Genomic DNA, 7,382 nt, shown 5'->3' with positions numbered 1-7,382 from the left:
AAATCTAGATGTGAAAACATTTTAAAATGCATAATTAACTTGTGGAATTGGTTACCGTAGGATCTATTTAGATTTTACTTGAAACAAATATCTAATATTTATGGGGATCATAATGCATATTTAATTATTGTAGTAAAATGGAATTACACTTGTAAACACATTATCCTAGTTATTGACCCTTGGCTTAAGGGCAGAAGACATATGCCAGTTCAGATACAAATCAAGGAAGGTTATGAATGGAAGCATCTTAAGTTGTAGGAAAAACTAGATTTTCTCTCCAACTTAGTTTCTAAAGGTAAGCAAGGTCATGGTATAATTTGAATTTACATATTTGATATTTTGCTTCCTGATCACTAAATCTGTCATGTACATTTCCACAACAATAATGCAAACTAAAATGGCTCAATTTCTGTTTGAAACTGCATTATATGGCAGTGTAGTTTTTTTTTGCCCAGGCTACCATAATATAAAATCATATCATATATTAAAAGCAATGACAAAGAACTCCTTCCATCTTAGGTTAGGGCTACAATCTTCTATTCACTTGAGTGAGAATAAGTCCACTGAACTCAATTCGATTTACTTCAGAGTAGACAGATGTATGACTATTTTGTGACTCACAAAGAAAAAATATTAGAGCATTTAAATAATGCTCCCAAGTGAATGAAATCATCCTTTCCACAACAAGGAAAAATTGTCAGCCCATCATTTTCATAGGCTCTACATTCATGGATTCAATCAGCTACAGCTCACAAATATTCAGAAAAAAATCAAACATTGATTATGCTACCTGCAGAGCATAATGCAGTTGTATAGGCATATCCCATTGTATCTTCTCATCGTTTTACAGATCTTTTGGCACTCATTTGAAGTGTTCACCCTCTCATATAAGGGACACTGTCATGAGCATCAACAGATTTGGGTTGTCCAGGAGAGTCCTGGAAATAAATGCCAGTAGATACAAAGAGGTCTTTGTATGTGCAACCCACATTTCCTATTATTACCTAGACAGAAAAATGTAAAAGAGGGGTGGGCAAAGTGCACACCTTTCATGCTCATGCCCAGTGTAAAATTCCTCTCCTGGAAACCTAATGAAGAAGTATTTTAATAGGTTACAGGGCTTGTATGCACTATTTCAATTTTTGCATATTTTTTTTTAAAAAAGAGGAATAAAAAAGAAATCAATAAAAAACACTGGCATTAGGAGTAGCCCATGCGAACCCCTGGAGGGTCCTAGGGACAAGAAGATTGTCCCTGAATCCTCCACAGCTACGTTAGAACTACAGAAGTACCATTGAAGATGCATTCCACTCCCAGAATGTAACCAGAGAAATTGATGCACCAGCAGAATTTTAAGATCTGGCTGAGACTCCTGCTCTTGTGGCTGTTTAGCCCCCACTGCTTGTTGATTGAAAGATACAATCAAAATACAGTGTGATATTTGATGTGCAGTTTCAAAAACGGCAATTGCAGTGCATTATCCCAAAACCTCCAAAGAGCCATATTTCTGCCGATACAGATGCTTGTGCATAGATCGCTTGCTGGATAAGGAGCTGCATATATAAATCATGCTGGCTGTGCAGATTAGGAAAGAGAAGACCTGCCCAATACCTTACATGTTTGATTTAAAAAAACAAAACAACCAAACAGAAAACTTCTCTGGTTCTTTCCTGTTACCAAACAGTGAAAGGCTTGTTGAAGCCTTTCATGGCCAGAATACTGGACTGTTGTGTGGGCTGTATCACTGGAGTGTTTCTGGGCTGTATGGCTGTGTTCCAGCAGCAGTTTCTCCAGATGTTTCACCTGCATCTGTGGCTGGCATCTTCAGAGGATCCTCTGAAGATGCCAGCCACAGATGCAGGCAAAACATCAGGAGAAAATGATGCTAGAACATGGCCATACAATATGTCAAATTGGCAAATTCTTCAAAGGCAAATACAGTAGAGTCTCACTTATCCAACACTCGCTTATCCAACATTCTGGATTATCCAATGCATTTTTGTAGTCAATGTTTTCAATACATCATGATATTTTGGTGCTTGATTCGTAAATACAGTAATTACTACATAGTATTATTGCATATTGAACTACTTTTTCTGTCAAATTTGTTGTTAAACATGATGTTTTGGTGCTTAATTTGTAAAATCATAACCTAATTTGATGTGTGATAGGCTTTTCCTTAATCCCTCCTTATTATCCAACATGTTCACTTATCCAACGTTCTGCCGGCCCATTTATGTTGGATAAGTGAGACTCTACTGTAGTAAAAATGTATCCCTCACCTACACTAATGACCATTCAATGGGTAAACTATTGCCAGCTGAGGAGGGGCCATGTTATACACATATGTCATATAACTATTAAAAATGTGGATGGAAAGACAACTCTCATTCAACTTCCTTCAGATGTGAACCCAGTCTCTGAAGAGCTTTAATACTCACCATTCTGGGCCTTATGTACATATTTGTCAGATTTGCTTGCTTGTCTGTTCTTTTAAATCCCAAGAACTTTCCTTCCTGAACATGAAGAAATTTGTGACATTTGATAAATTCTTATCAAAGTCAAATTGACATGAAATATTCACCCAACCCATTGTAGGTCACATTTTAGGACCAGAAGTTCATGCATTGAGTCTTCTGTTGTCCCTCTCTTTGCTATGACATCTAAAAGTGGAATCTTTTTATTCAGAAGCAGCTGGCGGCAAAATGTCAGGGACAAATGACAAGGGATGACGGAGGAAAACTGTCTGGAAAGGTCACATGTAGGGCACAAGGGAGACATTTAGTTGGATGATAGATGAATGAAGGCTGGGAATGATAGGGGCTTCTAATGAATGCCTGAAAGAGAGTGATTGGAGATCATATTTGGGGCAGGGAGGGGGAGTTATCCTTCATACAGTTGGAAGTTAGGGTCAACCCAATGAAATTGATTGGCAATAAATTCAGGTCAGATAAAAAAAGCACTTCTTTATAATTATTTCTGTATGGAATTCACTACAAGAAATAATTGTGAACTGATAGTGAATGGTCTATGCAGTTTTGAAAGTGGATCAGAGAAGAGGCATGTAACCAATAAGCTTGTAGGATCCACTTTGTTTTTCACTAGAGCCATGAGATTAACCAAGGACCAGGAAAAACAGTTGCTGAAAAGTTGGACCTTCTTATAGAATTAAGAAACATGGGTGCCTTTTGCTCCCATCCAGAAATCTCAAAGTGGAAAGAGGAGAGCAGACGTGCTGGGCGCATGGCAGCATGGTGCACATACACAGGCAAGGGAGAATTCACAAGGTTGGAGGGAAGCTCACACCAGCAAATGCCTTCATGGCTGGGGGGAAGGCACCCATGTGACGTGGGACTGAGAGGAGCCCAGCAGCATCAGGAGGAGGCACAGCAGCAGAAGCAACTTAGGTAATTTTTAACACTATTTATTAGGGGGAAAATCAGTCTTTCCTTTTCTTTTTTAATTAATGCTCCAATTCAAAAATGCATAAGGATGTGGATGAACTACAACTCCCAAAAATGTGGGTCAATCCTCCCAAATTCTACCAGTATTCACAGTTTGCCATGTTGAATCTGTTTGCCAAGTTTGGTTCAAATCCATAATTGGTGGGGGTCACAGGGTTCTCTGGATGCAGGAAGAACTACAATTACCATCATGTTGGGTCATCCCCCCCACCAGTATGGGTATTTGTGCCAAGTTTGGTCTGGATCCATCAGTTGGATACACATTGCTCTATTGATGTGGGTGAACTATAACTCCCAACCTCTGTGGTCAGTCCCCTCAAAACCCCACCAGTATTCAAGGTTTGGCATGTTGTGTATGTGTGGCAAGTTTACTAGGTCCATCACCTGTTTGGTACAGAGTGCTCTCTTGAGTGTTGATGAACTACAACTCCCAGAATTTCAAAAACAGCCCCTCCAACCCCACCAGTATTTAAAGTTGACCATGTAGGTAGTGTGCCAAGTTTGGTGCAGATCCATTGTGGGCTGGGTTCAGAGTGCTCTTTGATTGTAGGTTAACTATAAATCCCAGCAACTACATCTCCCAAAATGACAAAATCAATCCACCTCAACCCCACCAGTATTCAAATTTGAGCATATTGGGCATTTGTGCCAAATTTGGTCCTGTGAATGAAAATACATTCTGCATATCAGATATTTACATTACTATTCATAACAATAGAAATTACAATTATGAAGTAGCAACAAAAATAATTTGATGGTTGGGGGTCACCACAACATGAGGAACTATATTAAGGAGTTGCGGCATTAGGAAGGTTGAGAACCACTGATATAAAGCTTTGGATAGCATAGAGAATGGTTAACATGCCCCCTCCCCATAGTGTTTGTTTTGCTATCTGTGCCTCACTTTCTGTCCCTGAGAGAACTGGATTTTGAAAAATTTGGGTTGTTGTGGAAATAACAATTGGTGATAAAGCTACACTGGAAGCACCTTTTCTCCATGGTAATGCTTTCTGGCATGGATCTTCTAGCTGAAGATTTCTCTCACTTCCTGTTGTCTCACCTTTGTTCTTAACTATGAACCAGATGTAAGTCAGGTGTCTGTGACTTGCCTATACAAAGAATATTCTTAATAGCTTAAAATGAAAATGCAGTAAGTACTAAATATAGTTGTTACTATTAACTGTAGTCAAGTTGATTTGCACTTATGGTGACACTATGAATGAGAGACCTCCAAGTCACCCTATCACAAGCAGTGTTACTCAGGTTTTGTGGTTTCTTACTCACCCAGACTGTAGTGTTCCTATTTTCCCATTACCTTATCAAATATTATTGTATTTTCTAGCTAGTCATGTCCTCTCATGATATGGGCAAAGTACAATAGTCTCAGTTTAATCATCTTGGCTTTTAGGGAGGGTCCATCCTTGATTAGCTCAGAGGCCAATTTATTTACCTTTTTAGTAGTTCACCATATCCACAGAATTTTTCTCCAGGACCACATGTAAAGGAGACATTTTTCTTTCTATAAGATTTCTTCATTGTCCAGCTTTCATAAACATACATAGAAATGCTCTTATAAGCATATAGAGAAGCCTGACTTGACCATGGTGGTACATGCCTTTGTGACATCCAGATTGGATTATTGCAATGCATTCTATGTGGGGCTGCATTTGAAGGTGGCTTGGAAACTGCAACTAGTACAAAGGTTGGCAGCTAGGTTTCTAACTGGAGCTAATTATAAAGAACATACAATGTCTCTATTAAAGCAGCTCCACTGGCTGCCAATAAGTTTCCAGTCCCAATTCAAGGTGCAGGTTTTAAACTGCAAAGCCCTAAAGCAGGGGTCCCCAAACTAAGGCCCGGGGGCCGGATGCGGCCCTCCGAGGTCATTTACCTGGCCCCCGCCCTCAGTTTTATAATATAATATATTGTATATACATATAATATTGATAATAATATTATAATGTAATACAATATAACACTAATAATAATACCATATAATAATATTAATTATATATTCTATATTACATATAATATTACTAATAGTATTACAGTATAGTGGTATAGTTCAACATAGTAATATATAATGCTAATATTGTGCTATGCTAATAATATATACTGTATGTACATATAATTTGTAAGCCACTCTGAGTCCCCTTTGGGGTGAGAAAGGTGTGATACAAATGTAGTAAATAAATGCAGTAAATATATAATAAATAAGTCATTTCACCGAAAGTCTGAAATGACTTGAAGGCACACAACAACAACAACAATAACAACAACCCTAATTAACTTGACTATCTCATTGGCCAGAAGCAGGACCACACTTCCCATTGAAATCATGATAAATGTATGTTGGTTAAAATTGTTTTTATTTTTAAATATTGTATTGTTCTTTCATTGTTGTTGTTGTTGTTGTTGTTGTTGTTGTTTTTGCACTACAAATAAGACATATGCAGTGTGCATCGGAATTTGTTTGTATTTTTTTTCAAATGATAATCCGGCCCCTCAACAGTCTGAAGGATTGTGGACCGGCCCTTGGCTTAAAAAGTTTGAGGACCCCTGCCCTAAAGAGTTCAGGCCCTACCTATCTTTGGCATCTCATCTCCCCCTATGAACCAGCACGGGCTCCAAGATCTGCCAGGGAGGCTCTCCTCTTGCTTTCATCACTGTCATAAGCACAGCTGGTGTCGATGAGGGAGAGAGACTTCTGGGTGGTGGCCCCCCATCTCTGGAACCACCTCCCCAGGGAAATTAGTCAAACCTGGATGCTCCAGCAAATTTTCAAGAATTATTAGGCCCAGTCCCTAGGTAACCAAATAGCACTCTGTCCTGCACTTCATTCACTTCCCTGGCCCTATGATACATTGTTGCAATATCCCTGGCCCAGCCCTTTTATAGTTGGCCATGTTCATCTTGTAATCTTGGCCATCACCTTTACTGATGGAGCTACAATGAAATGAGTTTTTTAATATTTTATTTTTACTTTCAGCATGTAGGTTTTTGAAATTTTAGGATGAAGGCTTGATACGTGGCAACAAGAGTCAAGAAACAAGGTCCGTGGCGAGGTCCGTGGAAACAAGGAAAGCTGGATGCAAGAACGAGGTCCGTGAAACAAGGCTTGGAACTTGGTCCTGGAGGCAAGGGACTGGAGTAGCGTAGTCCACACACAATCTCACTCCACAAGGTGACGAATTGACTCCGCAAGGATTTCTTTGCGGGTAAACACCTATATAGGATCTTGTTTTCCTGCCAAGGAACACTTTCCCTGGGAAACAAGAAACAAAACCCATACTGTGTCCAGATGCATGACTCCTTAAAATTTCCCAAGGGAAACAGGCTTAATCAGCTAATTGTCTGGCAGCAATCCTGGCGCTTCTGCGAATCGCCTCCTTAGCGCCTCTATCTCGATTATAATAATCCCGGCGAGAAAATGGGGGAGATTTCTGCTCAAGGCTTGTTTGGCTGACTTCTTGTGGGCAAACATCTTGCAGGTGCAAGGGCTCCAATTCTGGCTGAAACGGTGGGAAACCCAAGTCTTCCTCTTCATCTGCTACAATAGTACTAGGAACGGGACTACATGGCCCATGAGTCATCACACTAGCTGATTTTCTTCTGAAATTCTTTGATGTGCTCCATTATTAAACTCATGTTTGCAATATGAGCCTTAATTCCTCTTCCTTTTCTGAACCAAACATGGACTTCTGGTATTATTCAAAAATGTTGAAAGTTTTTGTTATAGAATTTTAAGTATCATTTTATTTGCATTAGAAGTTAATGCAGTGGTCTTATGGTGGCTAGTGCGATCTCTCCTTTCCTCTTTCTCAGGGACTGCAATCCATACTGAGTGTTTCCAATTCTTTTGTTTTCTACATTTGTTGGCAGATTTTAGCTTTTTATCACAAACTTTTTTGTATATAG

The 7,382-nt window shown here is 39.2% G+C and overlaps 1 long non-coding RNA gene across 1 annotated transcript; it reads left to right on the top strand.

The window, feature by feature from the left end:
• Positions 1-1,909: 1,909 nt before the first annotated feature.
• On the top strand, positions 1,910-7,125 carry LOC134299681 (uncharacterized). The gene is made up of 2 exons (XR_010006944.1): positions 1,910-3,407; positions 6,454-7,125. It is a non-coding gene; the product is annotated as an uncharacterized LOC134299681 (long non-coding RNA).
• The last annotated feature ends 257 nt before the right edge of the window (positions 7,126-7,382 follow it).

Source organism: Anolis carolinensis, chromosome 1 (genome assembly GCF_035594765.1).
Source record: "Anolis carolinensis isolate JA03-04 chromosome 1, rAnoCar3.1.pri, whole genome shotgun sequence".
Taxonomy (NCBI): Eukaryota; Metazoa; Chordata; class Lepidosauria; order Squamata; family Dactyloidae; genus Anolis; species Anolis carolinensis.
The sequence above is the reverse complement of the archived record's forward strand: the minus strand, read 5'-3'. Positions and strand labels throughout refer to the sequence as shown.